Source organism: Sander vitreus, chromosome 3 (assembly GCF_031162955.1).
Source record: "Sander vitreus isolate 19-12246 chromosome 3, sanVit1, whole genome shotgun sequence".
Classification (NCBI taxonomy): domain Eukaryota; kingdom Metazoa; phylum Chordata; class Actinopteri; order Perciformes; family Percidae; genus Sander; species Sander vitreus.
In genome coordinates this window covers 32,606,196-32,633,582 of record NC_135857.1, presented here as the reverse complement: position 1 = coordinate 32,633,582, position 27,387 = coordinate 32,606,196, and the positions used below count along the sequence as shown (strand labels likewise).

Below are 27,387 nucleotides of genomic sequence, written 5' to 3'. Positions count from 1 at the left end.
GCTCTTTAACTTATACTGGCAAGTTTGCTGTGGTACTGAATAAAATTGGTCAGTGCTACAGTCGTGGAGTGTCTGTAAATGGATTCATCAATAACAGAGCCTACAGTTATCAGAAATTAAGGGTCAACATAAGTCCCAGAATAATTTAAAGTGAAGACATGGGGCCTATAGAGGAATAAATGCCTTTAAATGTGCATCACACTTTTCAAAATGTCCCCAGTTAAGTCATAAGGGCCTTATGAATAAATTGCTTCTGGGGAAAAACCGTTAAGTGCCATAAGAGGCACATGAATAAGTGGTTTCTAGGGGGGAAAAATAGTGCTCACAGAAGCATGCATTTGATAAATCCAGCTACTTTATTAAAAGAAAAGGAGCAAAAGAATTACATGGCATGATGTTTGAATAGCTTTTGTTCATACACACACTTAATATAATCAGTCAAATATAGCAAAGGTATTACAATAAATACATTGAATCATTAATTCTGTTGACATGACAAAGCCATGCAAAAGCATACCAGGTGGGACTTTAGTGTGCAACTAAGACTAAAAGTCATTAAAATGAATGCAGGGGCTTATGCTTGATGCAGCTATGAAATTGTGATGTGCCATTGCAACTATAAAAGTTGTTTTAATATTAACAGCAACTTTGGATCAGTGATGTGCAATAATACAAGATGTATACCTTTAATTCTTGACACAGGTCACGGTTTTGTTTGTTTTGATGTCAGAGGCATGTGCGCTGTCAATTCCTTGGAGTTCCTGGTCCAAGACACCTGGGGGAAGGCATCTGCAAATTAGTATTTGGGTCAGTGACATCAGAGGTGTTGATTTTTCCTCTAAGCCTATGGCGTGCAGGGTCACTTGCACTTCCGTTCTGCACACAGCAGATGTCAGCTCCGCCGGAGTGCAATGGCTAAGCTTCACCCTGGGTGAACCAATTCAACTTTTGGACATTTATGAAGTCCAGTACAGGGGTAACATCAAAACACACACATTACTTACACAGTACTACATTAAGTTTTCAGGTTCCCATTAAAAACAATAGCAATAATTTACGTTATTAGCCCCTTTGGCAGGTTGATGTTAAAATAACAAAATTGGGTCCTGTTAAGTTAGTATACCCGCATGAGTCAACCTTGAGTGGAGTGGGGACAGAACCTGTTTGTTCTTGTGATTTTGTCATATGAAGAGTTGTTAATTTTGGGGGTTTTTTTAGGACATGAAAACAGTTTCCTTCATTTAAGACCATGTTTACGCATATGGGATGACACGGCCAGATTGTTCTGATATGAACACGAGTTGGACCCAAACGGAAGACAGAGAGTATGATGCTGGTAAGAAAAGAGTCATTTATTGTAACAGAGGAGACTGTTGACTTGGTAGGGGAATCCCAGAACAGCAGGAGTGATGGTGATTGAAGCTGACGTGAGCAGTGAATGTGGGGGAAATGTGGCAAGCGGGTGTAGCAGGCAGGCAAGTGGTGAACCTGGGACACAGAATAAATAAAACAGGTTAGAAGGCATATACAAGCATGAGGAAGCAAAACACTAGAACTTATAATATATTGAATTGGCCTTGATGTGTAGCTACCTCTGAGGTTGAACAACAATTTGACGATGAATGGCTGATGGGCTGGTGAGAGGCAGGCGAGTATGACGAGCAGAGCAGGGAGCCAGTAGGAGGACCGAAGGGAGATCACGTCCATGCCAACAGACAAAACAAACCAAGAGAGACAGGAACACAGGGAAGGGGACACAAAAAGAAAAACTAAGGAATCTTCTGGAGGGACAACCAGTAAAACAAATACCTTTTCCCCACTGATGAATAAATACTGTAAAATGATCAGAAAAAGTGGATTTTTACCAAATGTTCTTTAATGTAAAACCATTTAGAAAAGAAGCAATCATATCTCAGATATTGAGTAGTCTAGAAGGATGATATTTGAACAGTTTCATCCTCTTATGTTGTACACAAAATGAAGGAAATATGATGTGTATATGTCCATGGACCTTTTTCACAGCAGACATTTGGACTTGTCATAGTAGGAAAAGCACAGCTGAAATTGATAACCTTAACGATGGCTCAGTTCCATCAAGTGTCCCAGTAAGCTATTTCAGCGAGTCAGCATACACAATACCCAGTGTTGGGAAGGATACTTTCAAAACGTATTCCGTTACAGAGTACAGAATACATGCCCAAAAATGTAATTTGTAATGTATTCCGTTACGTTACTCAATCTAAGTAACGTATTCTGAATACATGGATTACTTCCACATTGAATTGCATTTTATAAGTAGGAATGCGGCCATCACATACAGCTTACTAAACAGGCCTATTCTGGTGTGGTCTTCTGTTCCAACTGGCTGAATGTGTACCTAAACAAGCAGACAGACTTTTGTATTTGTAGTCCCGAACTGCATACTCCAAAAATCTAACCGCAGTCTAAGCTACCATGAGCTAATTTTAGCTCACGTTAGCTAACATGTCAAACGGGGCTAGTCTTTCAACGGCTCTGGGGTTAGTAAATCAGCACGTAGGAGAATGTAAAGTCACACGTCAACTATAAAATAGCAAGGTGACCAGTAAAACTACAGCAGACGACTACCCTTGGCTAAAAATACCTTACTTTAAGATGCTTCTTCAGGTTGGAGGTGGAGGAATTTGGACGCTGAAAGGAAGTTGGTTGCTGGCAAGCAGAAGTTGCACTGCAGTGCACAGTTATATTTCGTTCTCCCTTCTCTTTCTTTAATGTGAAATGCTGTTTGAATTTCCAAGATAGAAACGCATTCCTGCCCTGGCTCTGTTGTTCCGGCTCCATCTCTACCTCTATCAACGATCACGCAAATAGCTCATTTTTTCGTTTTCATATTGGGGCTTCTGGGAAATGCATGGAGTCGCAAGAGTGAATAAACTCGTGAAACAGAGAAGTATCGTCATGTAATCCATTGATTTCAACAATGTGACTGTATTCTAAATACCAACTATTTAAATTGTAACTAACAGAATACAGTTACTCATAATTTGTATTCTGAATACGTAACGCCGGTACATGTATTCCGTTACTCCCCAACACTGACAATACCAGGGCCTCTCCTAAGTGGAATGCAGCCATCATTAATGGTTTGAATACACCTGTGCTTTTCCTACTATGACATGTCAACAGTGAAAAACAGTCTGCTGTGAAAAAGGTCTATTCCAGATCCTGCCACTGCCTAAGGCGAGAATTATGGACGCAGCCCAGCTGGCGCGTACAAATGTGACGTCATGGGATCGCCGTGACTATTTATACCCGCACTGGTGCTCGCGACACTAGTTGCAGTCTTCTCCTGAACAGCGGTGGCGCTAATGAGCAAAGACTACCGACGTTGCTCTTTCTACGGACTAGAAGAAGAAGAAAAAAGTAAACAACGGCAGAACTGGCAGCAGCATTGCCGTCAATGCTTCGATTTGATTGGATGAGCTACTTCGTCGGATCAAGCCTTTCATTCACCATAAAATAACTCATTTTAACCCAGTAAGTTTACAAGAGAGACTTGCAGTCACTGAGAGTCCTGGCATCCGGTTTTCGGTGAACTCATTCAGGCCTCCCGTTTCCGCTTTGTCTTGCGCCGCTGAAAAAAGAAAGAGCTGTGCGCGACAGGATATTGGCATATACTGGCAGGATATTACGTCATTTTTACGTCACAACGGCGCGCGCCACCTTGGATGCGTCCAGTGTAATTCTCGCTTAACACCTTTAATCAAATCATTTCCTTCACTTGGCCACCTCCTCACCTGCAGCTCATTCGCTAATCAGTCCCTCAGTATTTGTATTGGTTAATGTCTGGTTTCATTTACTCTCCAGATTGTCTAGTGTTCACAGCCTAGCTTTCCAGCATTTGATTCGCGTTTTTGCCTGACCTGCTGCATTGAACCCTTGATTTTTGGACTCTTGATTCCCCTCTCTGCCCACTGTCTGATTTGTTTGCCTTTCGACTAGTCTCGCTTTGCCAGACCCTCCTTCACAGCGCTGCGGAGGAGGATCTGGCCAGTCCACACAGCATTCCGGGATGGCAGAAAAACTTGCTCGTCTTGGGCGGTGCTAAGAGCCAAGCGCAGCCACGGTGCTGCTGCAAAAGACGTAGTGTTTCCGTTATCTGGTAATTGCGTAAAAACGTAAATAAAACCTGCTGGTAGTCATGTCACAGAACACCCCCAATTGGGAAAACGAAAGCTGTGTAACAAAGTTAGGCTCATGGACACATTCCTACAATTGCACAAATAGAGCACTGAGCCCCTGAGTGCACTGACAATTAAAAGCAACCCCCCTAGTACCTGCCTAACTTTTACTAAAGCCTGAATATCTTCGGGGCGTCTTTAAAAGCAGAACTTCAGTGACACTCAACCATATGGCCAAGCCCTGAAATGCTTACCCCCACCAGAGAAACATGTCTCCACCCAGGGTTACCTCGAAAATAAAAAAGGCAAAAAAACAAATGAGTGCACCGATGGAAGGACGAGTTGCTCAGTCCAGCTGGCATACTCCCCAACTAACCAGGGAGATCACTAGCAACCTCAGTTAAACAGCACTCAGACACTACACCCACCATCTACTCACCAAAGAAAGGAACAAATACAGCAGCCCACAGCCACAAAGCAGCTTTCGACATAATCTGTAATACATCAGTCTTTATTCATCTTTACAACGTTTCTTTACTATTATCACAATTACAGTCATATTAATGCTGACGGTACTAAGTTTATGTTTACGATTCCAGTGTCCTTGACAAGCACCGAGTAGAGGTGACATCGATAGGTGCATCTACGGACAGAGAGGGTTCGAGGATCGCACCTTTCAGGAGATGTGGGAGCTCTACAGTCAGTATAACGAACAAAAAGACAGGTCAGCAGATTACAGCGCGGAGCAGAGGGAACGAATACAGAAGGCCTCCAATTCTGTAAGAAGGCTAAACACACCGGTGACGCACATCACCAGCGTCCAAATGAAGACATTCCAAAAAATATCAAGGATAAAGAGCAAGTAAGTGTTGATTTGATTATTTTATATGAAACAGGAAGAGCAGAATAGTAAATAGTACAAAACTACTTTGTTTGGTACATTCTTGGGGTCATTTTGTTTGGGCAAGACTAGCAGTCAGCCTCTGGATTCCCAGTCCTAGGGTCCCCTGCCCATAGGCAAGACCACACAGCCTGAGGCTGCTGTCTGACCCACAGACAAGGGTCATGATTGTCCCATGGAATCCCCCCCGAGTGACTCCCCTGTAAGTGATGCACATTATATGCAAACAATGTAAATGAACAATTTGGTTAACATGTTTGTTTTTTTATTGGTTTTATTTTTTACCATTAATTTGTTCACAGTAATATCCAAATGTTTTGTATGCGTTGTGTGTTGCAGGTGGAGCTAGAGGGTTGGATAAACCCCAATGGCATCCCATCTGCCCACATTTCCTGGTTGAAAAGAGGACCCAGAAAGAGGGCTGTTCACCCCGCTCTAAATGTACAGTGACATCACCGGTCTTTTGAGAAAAAGACGGGCGATTAAGTCTGACCGAATGTGGTTTTACCCACCAGAACTTTCTGGCTATGTCAAGGGTTCTCCCAACACCACAGCTCTTTTTCAGAGATGTGTCTTTGTGTGTCACAGTGGGTCGCTGGGATTTTGCCATTTTGTCTTAACTTAGAGAGGCTCATCAAGCTTTGGTCCCTGCCATCCTCACCAGCAAGTGAGTATACAAACATTCAAATATCTCTCTCTCTCTCTCTCTCTCTCTCCACACACACACATATATACATACACACACACACTAGGTACCTGTCTGAACACATCAATTATGTTGCTAGAAAAATTGTTATTTTTAGATCCCATTAGCTACTGCATTATAACAGTAGCGACTCTTCCTGGGGTCTCCTGGCATCTTCCTTGACTATAATCAGTTTTCAGCAGCACATAAAAAAAAACCTGTATGAGGTTTCAAAGAAGGAAATGGCATGCAGCAAAGGGCCGCAGGTCGGAGTCAAACCCGGCCCCTCTGCATCGAGGAGTAAACCTCTATATATGGGCGCCCGCTCTACCAACTGAGCTCACGCATGAGGCAGTACTAAAAGGACAGGGCACCGCGGTCGAGCCGAGTCGAGCAGGTACCATGTAACGGAAAAACACCAATAGACTTCTACAGAAACAGACCTTTTGCAATCGCACGTATCGCCCCCTGCTGGAATTCAGATAGAAGGCAGGTTTAAGGAACTTCCGCATTTGCAGCACTTCGCCGAACCGGATGTGTTGTCCATTAATATTAACAGGAAGTCCGCCATTTTGAATTCAAAGTTCGAAATTAGTGCGATTGTGGCCATTTCCACGTTGTACTTTAACGAACTCCTCCTAGAGATTTCATTTGATGGACTTCAAATTTGGTCTGTGCCATCTTAAGACCTTAAAAATTAAAAGTTATTAAAAGAAAAAACTTTTCGTCATAGGGCATGGCCGTGGCAGGGCGGCCATTTTGTGCGTTTTGCCAACGAAACAGGAAGTGGGTGTAACTCAAGTGTACATTGCCCAATTGGCTCGAAACTTTTCATGATTCATAAGACTATCTCTGAGGACAACCGATATTGACTCAAAGTCATAGCGCCCCCTAGTGGCAACAGCAAGTAGACCTAAAAGTCAAGCTGCTATACTTCAACAAACTCCTCCTAGAGATTTCATCCGATAAACTTCAAATTTGGTCTGTGCCTTCTCAACACCTCAACAATAAAAAGTTATTAAAATCAAGACTTTTTGTCAACCGGTGTGAGCGTGGCGGCCATTTTGGGCATTTATCGATGAACGAAGAAGATGCTGTAACTAGAGTGTACATTGTCATATCGGCCCGAAATTTCTCACGACTGACAAGGGTCCAGGCCTGAGGACAACTATAGGCAAAAACTGACTTTTGGTCATAGCGCCCCCTGCCGGCAACAGGATATCAGCCTTATGACAAACATCATCAGATTTACATGAAACTTATGTGTGGTCTACATGTGAAACTAAGCCGCCCCCTATACTTTAACCACGCCCACTTACTCAGGCCACACCCCCTTTTTATGACTTTTGAACCGTTTGACGTAAACTATTGTGTCAATGATTGTTATCAATGAACTCAGCAGAGAGTTCCTTTTTCAATAGTGACGGTTTGCGATGTCCAACGGTCGCGCAAATTCACGGGAGCATGGAGCGGCGTCTGCCAGTAACCTCGACACATAGATAATGTAGATTTTCTTTAGGGCTTTATTACGTGGTATCGGATCGGTGCATAAACTCCAGTACTTCCCAATACCAGCGTTTTAGGCAGTATCGGAGCCGATACTGGTACATCTCTAATTGTAAACTGATTGTTACTTACAAAAGTTCATAATAAACAAGCAAATTTGTTTTGCTTCTTTACTTTAGTTGTTAGGAGTTTTGCATTTTTTTCCCCTTACTGTAAATAAACCGAACCGTGACTTTTGTGTACCGTTACACCCCTATTGAACATAAAATCGTGAATTGTATTGACTCGTGAGTTGAGTGTATCGTTACATCCCTACAAATAACAAAGACCGAGAAAAAAACAAAGAAAGCATCATAAGAACGCTAGCAAGCTACTGAAGCTTTCTTAACTGGAAAAAATAAATTTAGATTTAAAAGGGGTGAAACAGTTTCCACGTTAAAATACAACTGATTATTATCAGTTAGCACTCAAAAGACGGTTCATGAAAGATCTCTCTGTGGTTAGTGTGTGCTGTTGTCTTCAATTTAAAAAACAATGGCGCTCCAACAGTCTCTAGTGGACATAAGACATAACTGCAGCTGGTACACACTGAATCTTCTTCAGCACCACAACAGTAAATATATAACCCTTAGCTACACTGTACCACAGCTGCTTGACTATGTATTTCAGCCTCTCCTAAGAGTTTCAGCTGTTCATGATGTAAGTTATATTTTCATTTAACATGTAATCAGGGGAGAGCGCGAACGCAGTCCCCCACTACCAGAAATTATGCAGTCGAGATTCCCACATTTGGGGAATTCGCAGAGGTCAGCTCAGCCGGAGTGCAATGGCCAAGCCTCGCCCTGGGTGAACCACCTTCTTGATCATGGTATCTCCCCTGCCAGGTAAGTATGAGTTGTACACGTCAGAGTCAGGGGAGTCTTTCACAGAAACACCATGCTGACTAAAGGTGCTGACAATATACAAATTACCAAAATCAGAGACTATAAAAGGCATGACAATCTACAGGATTTAAATACAGAAGAAACATGTTTGTTCTAAGGCTAACAAAGATTATTTACACTTCACTTGAGAAATAACGTCTTTATATTTCCCATAATGCAATGCTGTATCTTCAAATCACAAGCCAACTCAAGTCACCCGTTTTATGTATTTAACTCCAACAAACTAGGAACAGCCCAACAGAGAGTTTAAATAGGAACAAGCTGAATCATACTGCAACAAAAAGTAGTTTGATCCACGTTTGAAATTCAGAGAAAAGAGTAAAACACAGTTCTGTTTCCTCACATTACAACTACTTCCTGTCTTTGTTAGTTTCTGGGGGGCAACTGACCCACCCGCCCACCTATTGGTCTGGAGTGTGAACAACACTATTAAACATTCATCTCTGTTCTTGTGTCTATGCAACGTATACAGCGAGAAGAAATAACTTAGATAACAGCAAATGAAGTGCATATGCCTTTTTAATGTCAGCAGAAAGCCGACTGGGAAACAGCAGCAGAAATTATGCAGAAAGGATTCTCACTTTTGGGGAATGATCTAACCTAATTATCAGACTGAACCGACAGTTATTTTCAAAATTACAGTGAAATAAAACTAACCAACAACATCAAGTTTGAGGATCTACCAAGATCAATAATCTACAAGCAGTGAGTGCAAAGAACAGCACATTTCTTTTAACAATCTCCTCGCCTCTCTCAACAGTTACTGGTTTGATTCATTTTACAGAGACAGGCATTAAAAACATGTCTCCGCTTTACAACCTCCTGCTCTTCAAACAATAACAGCACCAGAGCACTTATATTACACTTATATAATAAAACATACCCACAACAACAACAACAAGATGTGACTGAGATTGATGTTAAACATTGAGAGGGGGGTGCACCGTTCCTGGAGGTACTGCAATACCAGGTCGATGCGTGGAGTGGACGGAGCAAGCCCCTATTCCATCTCCCAGTTCCAAAAATCAATTTAATATATGGTCCCCGGGTAGGGGACGTATCAGATATTAAACTGATAAGAACAGATACTACACTTGATCTTAGCCAAAAGGCCGAGAAGCGATACTGACAATGGGTCGGCAGAGAGGACCACATTCTCCGCACGGTACGTCTCACCTATGGGTCGGGTAATTAACTACAAACTTACAACAGTTTTGGTCACCATATTAAAACAGGAACAACGTACATTTGAGGTCATGTAAAACTGGTGATGGTTTGTGGCGATATTTATAACAAACTTGTGCTTGTGTTTGTACTAAGACTGACTTATTTAGCCTACAGGTTACTTGAGAAAAATGGGCACATATCCCATCATGCAATGCTGTATCCCCAAATCAAAATAACACATTTTTTCCTGTGAGGGAACTTTGTTTGTGGTCACATAAGACTAAACTAAATCATACTGCTACCAAAAGTAGTTTGATCCACATTTAAAGTTCAGAGAAAAGAATGAAAACACACTTTTATTTCTCACATTACCACTACTTCCTGTCTTTGTTTTCTGCCGATGGTCAACTGACACACCGCCACCTATTGGTCTGGACTGTGAACAACACTTTGTTAAACATTTAGCTATGTGCTTCTGTTAGTCTGGCTATCACCAGACCAAGCTCAATCTTTTAAGCAACATTAGTCTGGGGAGTCTGCTCTGTGTTTTCTACTGCACAAGAGACGTGATCAATGGGCATAGTTCAAATGACTCTGTACGCAATTGGATAGTCCTTCAACCAATCAGAGTATAACAACGGGGTTTGAGCTGAGCTCCATTCTTTCGGCCACCAGTGGGGCTAGCTGGTAAATTAGGCTTTTACCAAAGCCGGTCGGTAGGAAGGCAAACACATCCTTTTGTAGGAATTGTTTCAGGGCAAGTTTATGTTCTGTTTTCTGAGAAAACTTGCCTTTGAAATGTTTTAAAACAGCAGCGTCATCAACGGGTTTCTGCGCTTTGGTGGCCGCCATGTTGAATGTAAACAAGAAGCTGCTTGCAGTCGCATCTCTGTCGTCATTGTGTTAAACCCGCTGTCACTACCCAATGTGAGTCGAGGGCAGATGTGAGTTGCGCATGAATCACTTTGCAACTTCACGCAGATCTGTTGCTGTTAGCCACAGATTAATGAGATGGGTACTAAAGCCCGTCTACAGAAAGCCGTTCCACTCCCTATTCAGCCCCATTGTACCTACTTTGGTTGCAGTTCCACTGGGGGTGATCACGGTCCAGTGCAAAATGAATGGGACCCTATGGAGCTAGACGGCTAAATGTGTCTCTTTCGCCTGATTGTCGTTGAGAAATCTCAGATTTGATTGTAGTTGTTGCAAGTTCAACATGGATTATAAGTCAAAAGTTGAATGAACGAGTACTTGTGTCCTTTCGATTTCTTACAGGTTGAGTCGTTGTTGCCCATAACACGCTAGCATTCTGCTAATGAATGCTGATTGGTCAGTGAAGGACTGATTACGATCGGAGATCCCGCTTGACGGCATCCGAAGCAGAACCAAAATGTCAGAGTGAATATTTCGGTGTGGTCTTTAAAACATTAGCAAACCTCTTTCTAGCACGTGTATTAACAGGGAGAGCCTAACCTGTCAGCTGTGTTGTCGATGCTTCGAGAGAACAAAGGAAGCGACTCAGAGCTTGCCGTAAAGCAGTATCTCTGGCCGTATATGTGTACGACGTCATTGACATTTTAAAAGGCTTTTTAGAACAAAAAAAGCCACTTTAAAAAAAATCTAACACCCAGCAGTGTGTATTTTCTTAGCCTCCCCTTCCGAATGCAACATTCAAATTACTAGACAAAAAATGATATCCTGAGAAAAGTGGATTTTGAGGGGTATAGCTCCATAGAGTCCCATTCATTCTGCACTGGCCTGTGAGCGCCCTCATATGGAACTCTGGTGGAACTGCAACCAGTTCAGAAGCCGGAAATAACGAGAGAGTGGAACTTCTTCCCTTATTAGAAATTCTTTGTAGGTACATTACTTAGCAGTAATTTATTATTTGGCGTAAGGCATCACATTTTCACGGCATGATCCCTGATGTCAGTTCTAGATTAGAGGCTGAAGTAGCCTACAAGAACCTGCTAACGAGAGACTTCTGTAATGTCAATACAATAAAAATGGACCTACATAACGAAGTTCGTTCATTGCGGGCTACAAGTTAGCAATCAAACACAACAAAGGCTGTCACTTGAATGGCGTTTTGAGCCAACGTTGGCAATCAAACATCAAAGATAGCTAAAACGTTTGCTGGATCTGGATCCCTTGGTGTTATGCTGTAAACCGTTTAAATCTGAGCATGCGCAACACACATCTGCACTCGACTCACATCAGGTAGTGACACCCGCCAAAAACGCGCCATGTGGTTAAGCCAGTTTGTGATTGAGCCCCGCAGATTTGTAACGGTAGGATAGAAAAAAGTTTCCAGCCTGAGCTGCAGGGCGAAATCAAATCGCCGGTAATGTGTGAGAATATATTAATAACATTACAGGAACTTGTTTTGCTGTGTTAATAGTGTCAGTCCATCTGATTGTGATGTATATTTTCATTTAACATGTAATCAGGGGAGAGCGCGAACGCAGTCCCCCACTATCACAAATTATGCAGTCGAGATTCCCACATTTGGGGAATTCGCAGAGGTCAGCTCAGCCGGAGTGCAATGGCCAAGCCTCGCCCTGGGTGAACCACCTTCTTGATCATGGTATCTCCCCTGCCAGGTAAGTATGAGTTGTACACGTCAGAGTCAGGGGAGTCTTTCACAGAAACACCATGCTGACTAAAGGTGCTGACAATATACAAATTACCAAAATCAGAGACTATAAAAGGCATGACAATCTACAGGATTTAAATACAGAAGAAACATGTTTGTTCTACGGCTAACAAAGATTATTTACACTTCACTTGAGAAATGACGTATTTATATTTCCCATAATGCAATGCTGTATCTTCAAATCAAAAGCAGACTCAAAAGTCACCCGTTTTATGTATTTAACTCCAACAAACTAGGAACAGCCCAACAGAGAGTTTAAATAGGAACAAGCTGAATCATACTGCAACAAAAAGTAGTTTGATCCACGTTTGAAATTCAGAGAAAAGAGTAAAAAACACAGTTCTGTTTCCTCACATTACAACTACTTCCTGTCTTTGTTAGTTTCTGGGGGGCAACTGACCCACCGCCACCTATTGGTCTGGAGTGTGAACAACACTATTAAATATTCATCTCTGTTCTTGTGTCTATGCAACGTATACAGCAAGAAGAAATAACTTAGATAACAGCAAATGAAGTGCATATGCCTTTTTAATGTCAGCAGAAAGCCGACTGGGAAACAGCAGCAGAAATTATGCAGAAAGGATTCTCACTTTTGGGGAATGATCTAACCTAATTATCAGACTGAACCGACAGTTCTTTTCAAAACTACAGTGAAATAAAACTAACCAACAACATCAAGTTTGAGGATCTACCAAGATCAATAATCTACAAGCAGTGAGTGCAAAGAACAGCACATTTCTTTTAACAATCTCCTCGCCTCTCTCAACAGTTACTGGTTTGATTCATTTTACAGCGACAGGCATTAAAAACATGTCTCCGCTTTACAACCTCCTGCTCTTCAAACAATAACAGCACCAGAGCACTTATATTACACTTATATAATAAAACATACCCACAACAACAACAACAAGATGTGACTGAGATTGATGTTAGACATTGAGAGGGGGGGTGCACCGTTCCTGGAGGTACTGCAATACCAGGTCGATGCGTGGAGTGGACGGAGCAAGCCCCTATTCCATCTCCCAGTTCCAAAAATCAATTTAATATATGGTCCCCGGGTAGGGGACGTATCAGATATTAAACTGATAAGAACAGATTTTTATTTATTATTATTGACACAAGTTCAAGACACATTTCATAAGGTCTTCACACAATTCACAAAATTTCAGTTACCATTTAAGATACAACGTGATAAATAAATAAGTTACTCTGTAAAACTATTTAAAACAGGTGTAGTACAATAAAAGCAGTTGTTTTCAGACATAATACAGGTAAGAGTTGTTTTCATAAATTTCAGGTAAACATAAAAAGTTGTCATCTTGTGCATTTCATATTGTGTTTAGTGTCCATATTAAAAGTCTTAAGAGAGACGGCATTGGCTTAAAAGCTCTCTTCAAATATCAGTTGTGCAGGAGCGCAGTGAGTCTCTAACAATGTTAATACCGTTTGAGTCTCTCGGGATCCTGTTACGGTGCTCAGAGGAGACCCTCCCCTTGTTGCTCCTTCCCACCTGCCTCACCCGGAGAGTCAGGCCGCCGCTGCTTTGACCTTTTTTTGTGTGGCTCCGGCTCCTTCGTCCGAATGGGCACAGAGGCGATTCTTCTTTGCAGCTGTGTCCTTGGCCTGCCGCTTGCAGCTCGGGCCATTTGGGCCGTTGCTGCAGCCATCTTGATCACAGCTGCGGGGGGGGATCTGCATGTGCTTTCTTACCAGCAAGTTTCTGGAGGTCCAAATGGCGTCTTTGATGGCGGCCAGGGTGAGCCACTGATTTGCAAAGTCACGTGCTGGCATCTGTTTCTTTGGGCTCACCCCATACAGCACTAGCTGTGCTGTGAGGACCTCCCTTGCTGGTAAGTACGGGAATTGCAAGGAGCCGGCCATTGCCCACTGGTCTACGGCAGCGCTGCACTCCCAGAGCAAATGCCTCACCGACTCAGGCTCGCCACAACCTGGTCGGGGGCAGGTTGAGTGCGCTGACATGCCCCGGGAGTGCATGACGGACCTGACCGGGAGGATCTCATGAGCCACCATCCATGACAGGTCCCGGAGTCTGTTTGGGAGAGCCGAATGGTTCGTGTTGCGCCAAACAGTTGAGGGCTCTCCAAATGCCAGCCCACGCACTGGACTCACTGGTTCCCGCTCCTGCACAACTGAAATGAGAGAGCGATGATTTGTTAAGACACACACATCTTCTTGCTCAAGGTGAAAACGTTTTAAAAAGGTCTGGATAAAAGCATAGGTTGGCGGCAGGATAAAAGACACAGGTACTTTAAGATCAGAGGGTAAAATCTTCAGTCTTCTGAGATATGACCCCATCCAGAACCGTGCCATAGCTGCTGTCTTAGTATTTCTGGATGGGGCTGTGGCTGCTGTTATGTGTATAGCTGTAAATCTGCTCCCTAAAAACAATAACAGGTCCGGCACTCCTTTCCCTCCTTTCTCCTTTGGCTTCTTCATCACGCTTCTCTGCAACCGTTCCCACTTGGACCCCCACAGGAAATAAAAGATGGCTCGTTCCAGGTCTAAAATCACTTTTCTGGGTGGGATAAAAACAGAGCTGATGAGTAAAAGCAAAGGTAAAATCACTGCCTTGATGATTAAAACCTTTCCTTCTAGTGTCAGTCCTCTAAGTCTCCAGTACCCTAGTCTCTGCCTAACTTTCCCTACCATGTCTGGCCAATTTGTTTTCCCTCCCCCCTCCCTATCAAATTTGACCCCAAGTATTTTTTGGTCGGTCTGGGTCACAGTCAGGGGGAGTCCTGTCATCTCAGTCGCTGTCCACGGTCCATAAAAATGGGCTAGGGTCTTGCTTCTATTTAGTTTTGACCCAGAAGCCCGCCCAAACCAGTCGGTCAAGTCTAGAGTCCTGTTGACAGATAAAAGGTCAGTGCATAAAATGTTAATATCGTCCATATATAAAATGCACTTTGTCGCAAGTCCCCCGCTCCCTGGCACTACTACCCCAGTGATTTGTTTGTCCCTTCTCAAGATCTGTGCCAGTGGCTCGATGCAAATAACATAAAGGAGGGCAGATAACGGACACCCCTGACGGACACCGCAGTTGATATTGACTGCTTTTGTCAGATTCCCGTTAACAAGGAATTTGCTGGTAATACCCCGGTACAGCAATCCCACCCAGGCTATAAACCTTCTTGGGAAACCCATTTTTCGCAGTACCTGGAAAAGGTATTGGTGCGAGACCCGATCAAAAGCTTTCTCAAAATCTAAATTTAGGACTACTAGCCGGATGTTTCTGTCTCTCGCATAACAGATGGTGTCTCGGATCAGTACGAGGCTGTCGGTGATCTTCCTCCCTGGTATGGCACAGGCTTGATCCGGGTGGATCAGCCCTTCTAAAAAACAAAGACGTGCGTGATGCTAAAAGTTTACTAAAAAAGTTTACAGTCAAAATTTAAAAGTGTGATGGGTCTCCAATTTCTCAGGTCAGTCTTGTCTTTGTCTTTGTAAAGGAGGGTCACTATCCCTACTCTAAAGCTGTCAGGAAGTTGTTCAAGTTTTTCAAAATCACTAAAAACATCAAGCAAGTCAGGTGCTAAAATGTCCCAAAATGTTAAATAAAATTCTAAGGGAAGTCCGTCTTCTCCTGGGGACTTCCCTGTTCTAAAACTCTTGATGCATTCATTTAACTCTAGAATGGTAAAATCCTGGGTTAAAAGCACTGTGTCGTCTACCGTTTGCTCAATGAAATTTAAAACTTCCATCATGCTGTCTCGTTGAACCAGTTTTTCTCTATATAGTTCTGTATAAAAGTTTTCAATTGTGTCTTTGATTTCCTCTGTTGTTGTAGCAGTGCAGCCATTTTCTTTTTTTTAAGCTTAAAATGCCCCCCTCCTTTATTTACTATTTTCTTAAAAGAAGTATCTTGTACACTTTTCCCCTTCCTCTATTTCTTTTTTCTTTGCTTCTTAAAATGACACCCTTGCTTTTAATTTCTGCTAAAAGGGACATCTCTCTTTTAATTTGTTTCATGTCTTCATTTAGATCCATCCCTTGTTGGTTTAGTTTAAAATACCTCTGGAGTCGTTTTTGCAGTCCCAACATGCGTCTGTCGTCCCTATCTTTCTTTCTCTTACCTGCCTGTCTAAAGAAGGTCTGGGTCCGTCTTTTTACCATTTCCCACCAATGTGCACGTGTATCGTAAAAGTCTTGAAGGGTCTGCCACTCGAGGTACTGTTCCCGATACTGACTAACTAACTCCCTATCCTCTAAAAGGGAACAGTTGAGCTTCCACAGACCACTTCCTAATATCACCTCAGAAGACAGTGAGAGGGTGCAGGAAAGCATTGCGTGGTCTGAAAAGAAAACGGGTTCCAATCTGGCATCCATTGGTGGTCAATCGCGTGATAGAATGTAATCTATGCGAGAGGCTCTGGTGCCATCACCACTGAACCAGGTGAAGCCTTGCTCTCTGGGATGCATGGTTCTAAAACAGTCGAGAAGTTTAAAATCTTTGCATATGTCCTGTAATAAAACCGATGTTTTGTCAATTTTAAAATCTTCCCCTGCTCCTTTCCTGTCATTCCTGCTTAGAATACAATTAAAATCTCCCCCCTACAACTAGTGGTGCCCTACCTAGCATGTGGAACTGCAGGTCTTCTAAAAGGTCATACCTGTCATTTTTATCATTAAAACCATAAATATTTAAGACGTTAAAATCTCTTCCCATAAAAGTCAAGTGTGCTAAAAGTGCCCGGCCATCTCTCACCACTGTGCTACCCTTCACCAAGACTAGGGTTTTTTTGATTAGAATGGCCACGCCATCATTTTTGTTCTGATTTGATCCGCTCCATATCAATGTTTGTTGCCATAACTCCTCCCAATCTCTTTAATGGTTTAAAAACGGCAGGCCACACTCCTGTATTAAAAACACATCCGACTTCAAAGAGTTAAGAAAGGATAAAACAGTCTTGGCTCCAACTCTCGACTTCACACTTCTCACATTTATGGTTGAGAAGGTAAGTGTCATGAGTATGATTATAAATAACAAGTATGACATTTTAAAGGACTAAGAGGTGAATTGCAATGTTAAAATGTCTTAAAAGAGGCAGTTAGTCAATGGCTTGTGAATGGAGCTCTTCCTTCACTCCTATTGGTGAAAAGGGAAGGGTTTGAGCTTCATTTCCCGGTTGGACTCTGGGGGTGGGCCTTTGTTGCAAGGTTGCATTTAAGTTTGAGTCCTTTGGGGTTGATTGCAGAGCTATGTTTAGGAAAGATACCTCATTTGGGGAATTGGGGGGGGAAGACTCTGGGCTCCCCCACAGATAAACTGTCTGAGGAGTTGCCAGCTCTTCCCCTCTTCTCTGCGACTCCAGGAGACTCAGAGGACGTTTCTGATAAAGGCCTTTTGGCCGGCTGGGCATTGGGGAGGGAGGCATCCTTGCTATTGCCTTGTGACTGGTCACTTTCATGTTCTAGACTAGCTCCGCCTTCTGCCTACACTGCCCCATCTTTCTCACCACTCTCCTCTGACTGGGCAGTTACAGGCCCCTCCTCCTCTCCCCTGTCACCCATTTCTTGTTCTCCAATCACAGGATTTGGAGGGAGATTTGAATTTTCCAGCTCGGCTTCTTCAAACAGCTCTCTAAATGGTTCACCTGGTCCGCCATTTTGTTCCTTTGCGACTACTTTGCTGCTTTCAGTTTGTTGGCAAAAGACTTTGGGCAATCTCTGAAGAGGTGGTTTGTTTCTCCACAAAGATTACACTTCCTGCCATTGGTACACTCCTCAAAGGTATGCCCAATTTCTCTACATTTCCCACAAATTATCTGTTGACATGCTTCTGCCAGGTGCCCATGCTCACCACACTTGCGGCAGAGCTTGGGCTGTCCCTGGTAGTGGATGTAGCCTCTGTTGTTACCGAGAACTATCATTGATGGCAGATGTTTCAGGCCCTGGAAGCCCTGAGGGTCCTGGCCTTGGTGTATGGGCACCCTCCACGCGCAATTCCAGATTCCATCCTCATCTCTCACCTTGGTAGCCTGGCCTTTCACAGTGCAATATCTCCCCAGCCACAAACAAATGTCATCCGCATTCACTGTCTCATTGAACATTCTGACAATGACTGTTTTAAAGGCATTGTCAGTCAGTTTCTCAACATTGAAAGTGGAAAACTGGTGTTTTTCATTTTCATATCTGTTCCAGAAGTCTCTGAGAACACTGGCAGAGCGAAAGCTTACATCAAAACCTTTGTTAAAAGGCAGGGTAACAATACAATTTATATCTTCTGGTGGGAAAAGTAACGTTCTCTGTATTAGCTTCCTGGAGAAGTCAAGCCTTGACATCACCAATGGACTGCCATCTTTGTCTTTAAAAGTGAAACGGACGCTGTGGTGCCTCCGCATGCCAGCATGGCTGGCTGACATGATGGAGACCCCACTCAACTGACCTATTTGAGGTCAAAAATAAAGTTTTAAGCAACTTACTTACCTTTGTGAATGAGCAAATTACAAGGAATTTTAACAATTTCAAACAATATGTAACAATATCCTCCAAAAACAGAGAAAACAAGGCCACAAACAGGCAGAGTTTCCCGATTAACCGGAGGTGATCGCAGTCTTAACCAAAAGGCCGAGAAGCGATACTGACAATGGGTCGGCAGAGAGGACCACATTCTCCGCACGGTACGTCTCACCTATGGGTCGGGTAATTAACTACAAACTTACAACAGTTTTGGTCACCATATTAAACAGGAACAACGTACATTTGAGTTCATGTAAAACTGGTGATGGTTTGTGGCGATAATTATAACAAACTTGTGCTTGTGTTTGTACTAAGACCGACAAAAATGATGTTACTTGAGAATAATGGCCACATATCCCATCATGCAATGCTGTATCCCCAAATCAGAAGCTAAAGTCACCAGTTGAATGTCTTTGACTCCAACAAATGAGTAACAGCCCAACAGCAAGTTCAAATAAGACCAAACTAAATCATACTGCTACCAAAAGTAGTTTCATCCACATTTAAAGTTCAGAGAAAAGAATGAAAACACACTTTTATTCCTCACATTACCACTACTTCCTGTCTTTGTTTTCTGCCGATGGTCAACTGACACACCGCCACCTATTGGTCTGGACTGTGAACAACACTTTATTAAAACATTTACCCAGACTACTTTCTCATTCATTAGGAGGACGATTCACTGAATCTGGATTATCCATCCATCCATCCATCCATCCATCCATCTTCATCCGCTTATCCGGGGTCGGGTCGCGGGGGTAGCAGCTCCAGCAGGGGACCCCAAACTTCCCTTTCCCGGGCCACATTAACCAGCTCCAACTGGGGGATCCCGAGGCGTTCCCAGGCCAGGTTAGAGATATAGTCCCTCCACCTAGTCCTGGGTCTCCCCCGAGGCCTCCTCCCAGCTGGACGTGCCTGGAACACCTCCCTAGGGAGGCGCCCAGGGGGCATCCTTACCAGATGCCCGAACCACCTCAACTGGCTCCTTTCGACGCAAAGGAGCAGCGGCTCTACTCCGAGCTCCTCACGGATAACTTCTCACCCTATCTCTAAGGGAGACGCCAGCTACCCTCCTGAGGAAACCCATTTCAGCCGCTTGTACCCTGGATCTTGTTCTTTCGGTCATGACCCAGCCTTCATGACCATAGGTGAGGGTAGGAACAAAAACTGACCGGTAGATTGAGAGCTTTGCCTTCTGGCTCAGCTCTCTTTTTCGTCACAACGGTGCGATAAATTGAATGTAATACCGCACCTGCTGTGCCGATTCTCCGACCAATCTCCCGCTCCATTGTCCCTCACTCGCGAACAAGACCCCAAGGTACTTGAACTCCTTCACTTGGGGTAAGGACTCATTCCCTACCTGGAGAAGGCACTCCATCGGTTTCCTGCTGAGAACCATGGCCTCCGATTTAGAGGTGCTGATCCTCATCCCAGCCGCTTCACACTCGGCTGCGAACCGATCCAGTGAGTGCTGAAGGTCACAGGCCGATGATGCCATCAGGACCACATCATCTGCAAAAGCAGCGATGAGATCCCCAGCCCACCGAACTGCAAACCCTCTCCACCCCCGACTACGCTCGATATCCTGTCCATAAATACTACAAACAGGATTGGTGACAAAGTGCAGCTCTGGCGGAGGCCAACTCTCACCTGAAACGAGTCCGACTTACTGCCGAGAACCCGGACACAGCTCTCGCTTTGGTCGTACAGAGATCGGATGGCCCTGAGAAGGGACCCCCTCACCCCGCACTCCCGCAGCACCTCCCACAGTATCTCCCGGGCACCCGGTCATACGCCTTCTCCAGATCCACAAAACACATGTAGACTGGTTGGGCATACTCCCAGGCTCCCTCCAGGATCCTTGCGAGTAAAGATCTGGTCCGTTGTTCCACGACCAGGACGGAATCCGCATTGTTCCTCTTCAACCTGAGATTCGACTATCGACCGAACCCCTCCTTTCCAGCACCTTGAGTAGACTTTACCGGGAGGCTGAGAAGTGTGATACCCCTGTAATTGGCACACACCCTCTGGTCCCCCTTTTTAAAAAGGGGAACCACCACCCCGGTCTGCCACTCCTTAGGCACCGTCCCAGACTTCCACGCAATGTTGAAGAGGCGTGTCAACCAAGACAACCCCTCCACACCCAGAGCTTTAAGCATTTCTGGACGGATCTCATCAATTCCTGGGGCTTTGCCACTGTGGAGTTGTTTAACTACCTCAGCAACCTCCACCAGGGAAATTGATGCCAATCCCCCCTCATCCTCCAGCTCTGCCTCTACCATAGAGGGCGTATTAGTCGGATTTAGGAGTTCCTCAAAGTGCTCCTTCCACCGCCCTATTACCTCCTCAGTTGAGGTCAACTGCATCCCATCCTTACTGTACACAGCTTGGATGGTTCCCTTGCTTTGCCTCTTTCACGGCAGAGGCTGCAGCCCTTCGGGCCCTTCGGTACCTTGCAACTGCCTCCGGAGTCGTCTGGGATAACATATCCCGGAAAGACTCCTTCTTCAGTCGGACGGCTTCCCTGACCACCGGTGTCCACCACGGTGTTCGTGGGTTACCGCCCCTTGAGGCACCTAAGACCCTAAGACCACAGCTCCTCACCGCAGCTTCAGCAATGGAAACTTTGAACATTGTCCACTCGGGTTCAATGCCCCCAGCCTCCACAGGGATAGACAAAAAGCTCCGCCAGAGGTGTGAGTTGAAAGTCTGTCGGACAGGGGCCTCCTCCAGACGTTCCCAATTTACCCGCACTACCCGTTTGGGCTTACCAGGTCTGTCCAGAGTCTTCCCCCACCCCCTGACCCAACTCACCACCAGATGGTGATCGGTTGACAGCTCCGCTCCTCTCTTCACCCGAGTGTCCAAAACATATGGCCTCAGATCAGATGAAACGATTATAAAATCGATCATTGACCTTTGGCCTAGGGTGCTCTGGTACCAAGTACACTTATGAGCATCCCTATGTTCGAACATGGTGTTCGTTATATACAATCCATGACTAGCACAGAAGTCCAACAACAAACAACCACTCTGGTTTAGATCAGGCCAATCACGCCTCTCCATGTGTCTCCATCATTACCCACGTGCGCGTTGAAGTCCCCCAGCAGAACTATGGAGTCCCTGACTGGAGCCCCATGCAGGACTCCACTCAAGGTCTCCAAGAAGGCCGAATACTCTGAACTCTTGTTTGGTGCATATGCACAAACAACAGTCAGAGTTTTCCCCCACAACCCGCAGGCGTAGGGAGGCGACCCTCTCGTCCACCGGGTTAAACTCCAACGTAGCGGCGCTCAGCCGGGGGCTTGTGAGTATCCCCACACCCGCCCGGCGCCTCACACCCTGGGCAACTCCGGAGAAGAAAAGAGTCCAACCCCTATCCAGGAGTATGGTTCCAGAACCAAGACTGTGCGTAGAGGTAAGCCCCACCAGATCTAACCGGTAGCGCTCCACCTCCCGCACAAGTTCCGGCGGTTCCTCCCACAGGTGGTGGGCCCATGGGATGGAGGGATGTCCGCCACGTAGCTTTTTTGGGCTGTGCCCGGCCGGGCTCCGTGGCAAACCCGGCCACCAGACGCTCGCTGACGAGCCCTCCATCTGGGCCTGGCTCCAGACGGGGGCCCCGGGCTTCCTCCGGGCAGGGTCACTTCATCCCTTCCTCGATTTTTCATAGGATTTTTGAACCATTCTTTGTCTGGCCCCTCACCTGAGACCACTTTGCCTTGGGAGACCCTACCAGGAGCACAAAGCTCCAGACAACACAGCCCTCAGGTTCATAGGGACACACAAACCTCTCCACCACGATAAGGTGATGGTTCCCGGAGAAGGAATCTGGATTAATTTAAAGTAATGTGTGAGGATATAGAAAACGGCTTATGTTTAAGTTTAGAGGGACCGATGATTTTGTTATGATGAAAAGTTACTGCTATAGCATATCTGTCCATACAGCTAACGTAGAGTTAGCTACCGCTAGATGCTGCTAGGTACCACTAGCTCTCCTCTCAAATCACCCCAGAACAGCCAAGATGGACACACTTAAAATATCAACTACATGATTTATTTGATATCAACAGGTTTATTTGATTGATGTGGGCATTCAGTCTTAACTAGATCTAGATTGTAATGTTAGTCGCTGAGTAGTGACGTAGGTGATTGAGCTTGCTCATCACTGAATAATGGAGATCATAAGTGAACTTGATGCTATAATGGTAGATTTTGTCCTGCATTTACCTACAACGATCATATTCTAGCGCTATAACCTTTTTGATTTATCAACAAGATATAACCTTTTTATTTTTAAATTAAGCTTTTTAGCATAATTGAGTCATGGTTTTTAAATCATGGGAGTTTTGTTGAATCCACACTATAAAGTTTATTTTCGTTAAAAATGTATACACCGTGGCTATATTTATATTGTTTTCCTGTCGAGTGACATAAGCAATCTTTCAAGCTGCAACTCAAGTCAGTGGCCCTCATTTATGAAACGTGCATACGACCAAAAACAGGCATAGGACGGCCGTACGCCGATTCCTACGCAAAGCAAGGGATTTATCAATTTGAACGTGAGCATAGGCTGCGATAAAATCTCATGTCTGGTCTGAACTTGTGTACCCAAGTTTTCGAGTCAGTGTGGACTTGCGGTGCAGCATATAAAAAGTTTAACAGGAGAAGGAGAAGTCATCAGTTGATCACTTATCAGCAATGGCAGATCTGGCTCTTTTAAAAGATCTCTATTCGCAGGTACAACAGTGCACATCTAGGTCTATGCGCACGGGCCACGTTCCAGCGCCCCATCAGATTGATTAAGGGCAGACAGCTCATGGTCTTGCATCCGCGGGGGGGGGGACCCTACTATACACAGCAGAAAAAGTCTGCAACATTGTTTTAGCCTGTGGGGTTCTGGAGCCAGATGAGCCGATGCCCAGAGAGCAGTGTCCAGCACAGCCCCAACTGGGGCTATACGAATGAGACAGGATATTATTCCTCGCTTTTAAAAGGTATAGTGTTATGTTTGGCAATGATAGCCTACTCAATACAGGAAACATGACGATGCACAACATTATTATTTATTCTTCAGGTTTTCGTTTCTCTTTTAAAGTGTCGTTAACGGCCACAAGTGAACAATTTATTTCTGCCATTGACCGAATTATTTCGGCTTGTTTTTCCAGCCCCTCTGCTGTCAGGAGACAGGGTCGGGGTGGTGGTCCTGCACGGGGGGGCGGAGGACACGCGCTCTCCCTCACAGCTCTGACTCATGAAAAAAAACGAGTAAAATAAAAGACTGCATAAACTCAGCTACTGTGTGTTTATTTAAATATACGTAAACCATGTAGGCCTAAGAGATTGCAATATAAGCCTGTATGTTACTATTAGGACTATAGCATACATATGTCAAGGATGTATGAATTAAATAAACTTCAGCTGGAGTCTGATTTACTACGGCAACACTGTTGACTGCATCAGTGATCTCTTTCCATACCCCATTCTTTCTACAGCCTTTAATACCAGTTTTCAGGCTGCCAAATCTACAAACGTAAGTGCAAATGAACCTGAGACATCAGGGTTTCAATCTCCACCTCCGAAAAGTGATGCTTCTTAGCTGGATTACGACTCACCATGTTGTAAATTGTAGGGGCGAGGCCTCAAAACCCAGAATATATTGGGGCGTGATATTTAAATTACGATCGTTTCCAGCCGCTGCATTTATCAATGTACGACCATTCTTACGCTCTGATTGGTGTGATACAAACGTTTCATGAATCACACGTGACGCCTGTCGTAAGAGGATTTCTGCGCTCCTATCTGCGCTGGTTTCTACGTTAGATTGATAAATGGCCAGTGTGTCTGCGATTTGGCCCCGAGACATTTGCAACAAAAAAAATAAAATAAATAGACTATTCACCTCGTTTGTATAAATTTTAATACGCGTTATATTTGCCAATTGTATATTTTTAATTCTAGTCTCAATGATATTACTTTTGTCTCCATTTGTCTAATAATAGTGACTATTGCAATGGTTACAATGATCATGATACTGATAAGTCTGTTGCCAATATCAGGTACTGATAATAGTCTATAGCCAATTTCAGGACATGGATACTTTGCTGCCAGCCCTCCGAATTGTTGACACCAGCCTGCCGGCAGAGAGGCAACAACAATGTCTGCTCAATGCCTCAAAGGAAACCAAGGCCCAGCAGGGAAGAAGTCAGTTTGTGGGACCACAGGCTGAGGGATCCCAAGACTGCCTTCAAGGAAGGTAACATCTTGGCATTGTATTTATACTACAAGCAATGATAACCTAATGTGGTGCACTAGAGCTTTTGCTTTCTTGTTCATTAAGGTCATAAAATGTTTTGCCTTCAGCAAAAAGGCGCTGTGGGCTGGAGAGGCCTACTGAGGCACAGTACCTGGTGTTGATATTTGGCCGCTACACTGGCAGGACCTTCAGGTGGCTGGTGGAGAACAACGTGGGATACGTCAAATAGTAAGCATTTCCCAGAAAACCGAACCATGTACAGTTTCCCTTTACTGAAACTACCTACGATATGTGTATGTATTTCAGTCTCATCGACCAGCACATCAAAGAGAGCTGTCAGCCGGAGAGGCGTGCGGTCATCAATGACGAGAGGGTGAAGGACAGACTGCTGAAGTACGTACAGCTCTTCCCACCAGTCTCCTGCCACCTCGAGATAAACATCAACAGGGCCATTTACGGCATGGGCCGCTTCAGGTCCTTTACTTTCCTCGAGATGTGGCAGTGGAACAGCCAGCACAAACACCACCAGGCAGACCTTCGAGCTGGGAGTGAGCAAGATCGGAAGATGGCGCAGGAGGCTCACGTTTCTGTCAAGCAATGGCTGCTGATGAAGGAGAGCGACATCACCTCCTAGTCGCTCAAGCAAGTACATTCTTGACAAAGAGGTAACTACAACACCTCACAAGCACGCACATACATATGCATGCATACACACACACAATGTCAATATGTGCAAAATGACAACAGCTCACCATGCATGTTTGTGTGTTTACAGCAGCCATTGATGAGGTGGGCCAGCCAGCAGTGACACCTGGAATGCATCCAGGACCCACCAGGCATGGCCATGTACCGGGTTGCCCGCACCACGACCATGAACGGTGTAGACCTGCCGTATAACAAGGGCCTGCGTGGGAGCAACAGCCTGGAGGGGTTCCACAAGTTGCTGCCCCATATGATTCCAGGTAATCTAAGGGGGGAAAATACTTGTTTAACACATATCCCTTTTTGTATCATTCCGATAATACCTTACTGGCACAGCCTTACCAGGTCTACCTCATCAGTAGAATCGGCAGGTGAAACTCCGACCACAGCTTGGACGCCGTGTTTGGGGGCAGAGGCCGGCACCACCGAGTCTACTCTGCGCAGCTCATTGACCACCTCAACTCCCGCTGCCAGCAGCTGTTTGGTGAGACGGTGGAAGAGAAGTTCAGGGCCACTTCCAACGTCCAGTCAGACAAGCTGCTTGGGCTCGAATATCTTTTCAGCCAGAGCACGTGGGGGTCCTTCTCTCTCGAGGGCATCGTCAACGACGGTCCTGGGCCAGAGGAGGAGGAGGTAATTCAGCCTGGGCAGGCTGACCAAGACGCTGAAGCAGACGAGGCATACCAGAGCGACGAGGACCATCCTGCTGTCGAGCCCCGCATCACACTGACCAGCAGTGAGACTGCTACGGTCAACCCTCCTGCCTTTGTGAATAGAGTACCTACTTGTCTGATAGAAGAGAATACAGTGATAAATGTGACCGCTGAAAAACAAGCCATTGTATGCATTGGGACTTACCTACTTTTCTCTCTGTGTCCATGTGTGTGTGTGTGTGTGTCTGTTTTACAGGAGGATGTCTGCAGTGACAATCCTCTGCCCAGGTTTCAGAAGCTGGAGGCATTCTGTGCTGCATGGGTGGAGGTCGGCCTGACGGACCAGAAGCTGCTCCTCAACACTGAGCAAAGGAACAGGGTCCTCGACTCCTGGAATGCGGTGGAGGAGCACGACAAGCAGCCAGAGAAATACCCCCATCTGTACCGCACACGCTGGGGTAGGGCTGCACAATTAATCAAATTTTAATCACGATCAAATTCATGTGATCGAGCAATATTTAAAATGCTTCATTCCGTTCATAGAACGCTCTGTTTCAAAGTTGTTTTTTTCCAAAGCGCCGTAAACCACTCTCTGATCACGTGCCTCCATGAGCCAATCAGAGTTGCTCCCTGCACCGTGCTGCTTAGTTTAGATGTTGACAGTCACAGAGGACAGAGTAACGTGAGGAAACAGATAGCAGTCGGTCATAAGTCGTCACAAGGTTTACCAGTTTACCAGTAAACGCAACATTTTGTCCCGTCTGTGTTGTTTTTCAGACAACAGCAGTGACCAGTGCTAGTTTGTGTCTGTTAGCTCATAGCTTTAGGGGCAGACTGTTGTACGTCCCGCTGTTGGAATCCTCTACAGTGAAATATAGTCACACTACACCATTTAGCTGTCAGCATTTTAGCCGTGTTTAATCCAGTTACTACTGTAGCTAATGGTAGGCTAACGTTACCTGCTGTGTAACGTGTTATTAGTGTTTACTAGTGTGACATGCAGCGATGTTTCTGGTGCCTCTGACGTCTGTTTTGGAGCATCAGAGCGCAACGCAGACATTTAAGTGGCACTGTAATGAGGCACCGTAATCCGTGTCGCTATTTCGTCCAGTAGATATCAGGCACCGGTGCCCTATTGGCACCAGATTTTAACATGCGCCGTTAACGTGAACGTGAAATTGCGTTGCCTATGTCTTTTCACGGCAAACGCGCATGTTTGGAAAGTGGTCGCACAACAGCTGAAATGGCTCCTTCATAGTATCCTTCAACAAAAGGAG

At 44.9% G+C, this 27,387-nt stretch overlaps 1 long non-coding RNA gene, 3 other non-coding genes and 1 pseudogene across 4 annotated transcripts; all 5 read right to left on the bottom strand.

Annotated features, from left to right (window-relative positions):
- Positions 1–377: 377 nt before the first annotated feature.
- LOC144515871 (uncharacterized) lies at positions 378–27,387 on the bottom strand. Its single transcript, XR_013501781.1, has 4 exons — positions 25,800–27,387; positions 25,508–25,722; positions 1,593–1,634; positions 378–1,488 (listed from the first exon to the last, which is right to left on the bottom strand). It is a non-coding gene; the product is annotated as an uncharacterized LOC144515871 (long non-coding RNA).
- On the bottom strand, positions 7,981–8,144 carry LOC144516028 (U1 spliceosomal RNA). The gene has a single exon (XR_013501787.1). It is a non-coding gene; the product is annotated as a U1 spliceosomal RNA (small nuclear RNA).
- LOC144516035 (U2 spliceosomal RNA) lies at positions 9,130–9,320 on the bottom strand. The gene has a single exon (XR_013501794.1). It is a non-coding gene; the product is annotated as a U2 spliceosomal RNA (small nuclear RNA).
- On the bottom strand, positions 11,811–11,974 carry LOC144516049 (U1 spliceosomal RNA). The gene has a single exon (XR_013501807.1). It is a non-coding gene; the product is annotated as a U1 spliceosomal RNA (small nuclear RNA).
- LOC144516037 (U2 spliceosomal RNA) lies at positions 12,963–13,165 on the bottom strand (annotated as a pseudogene).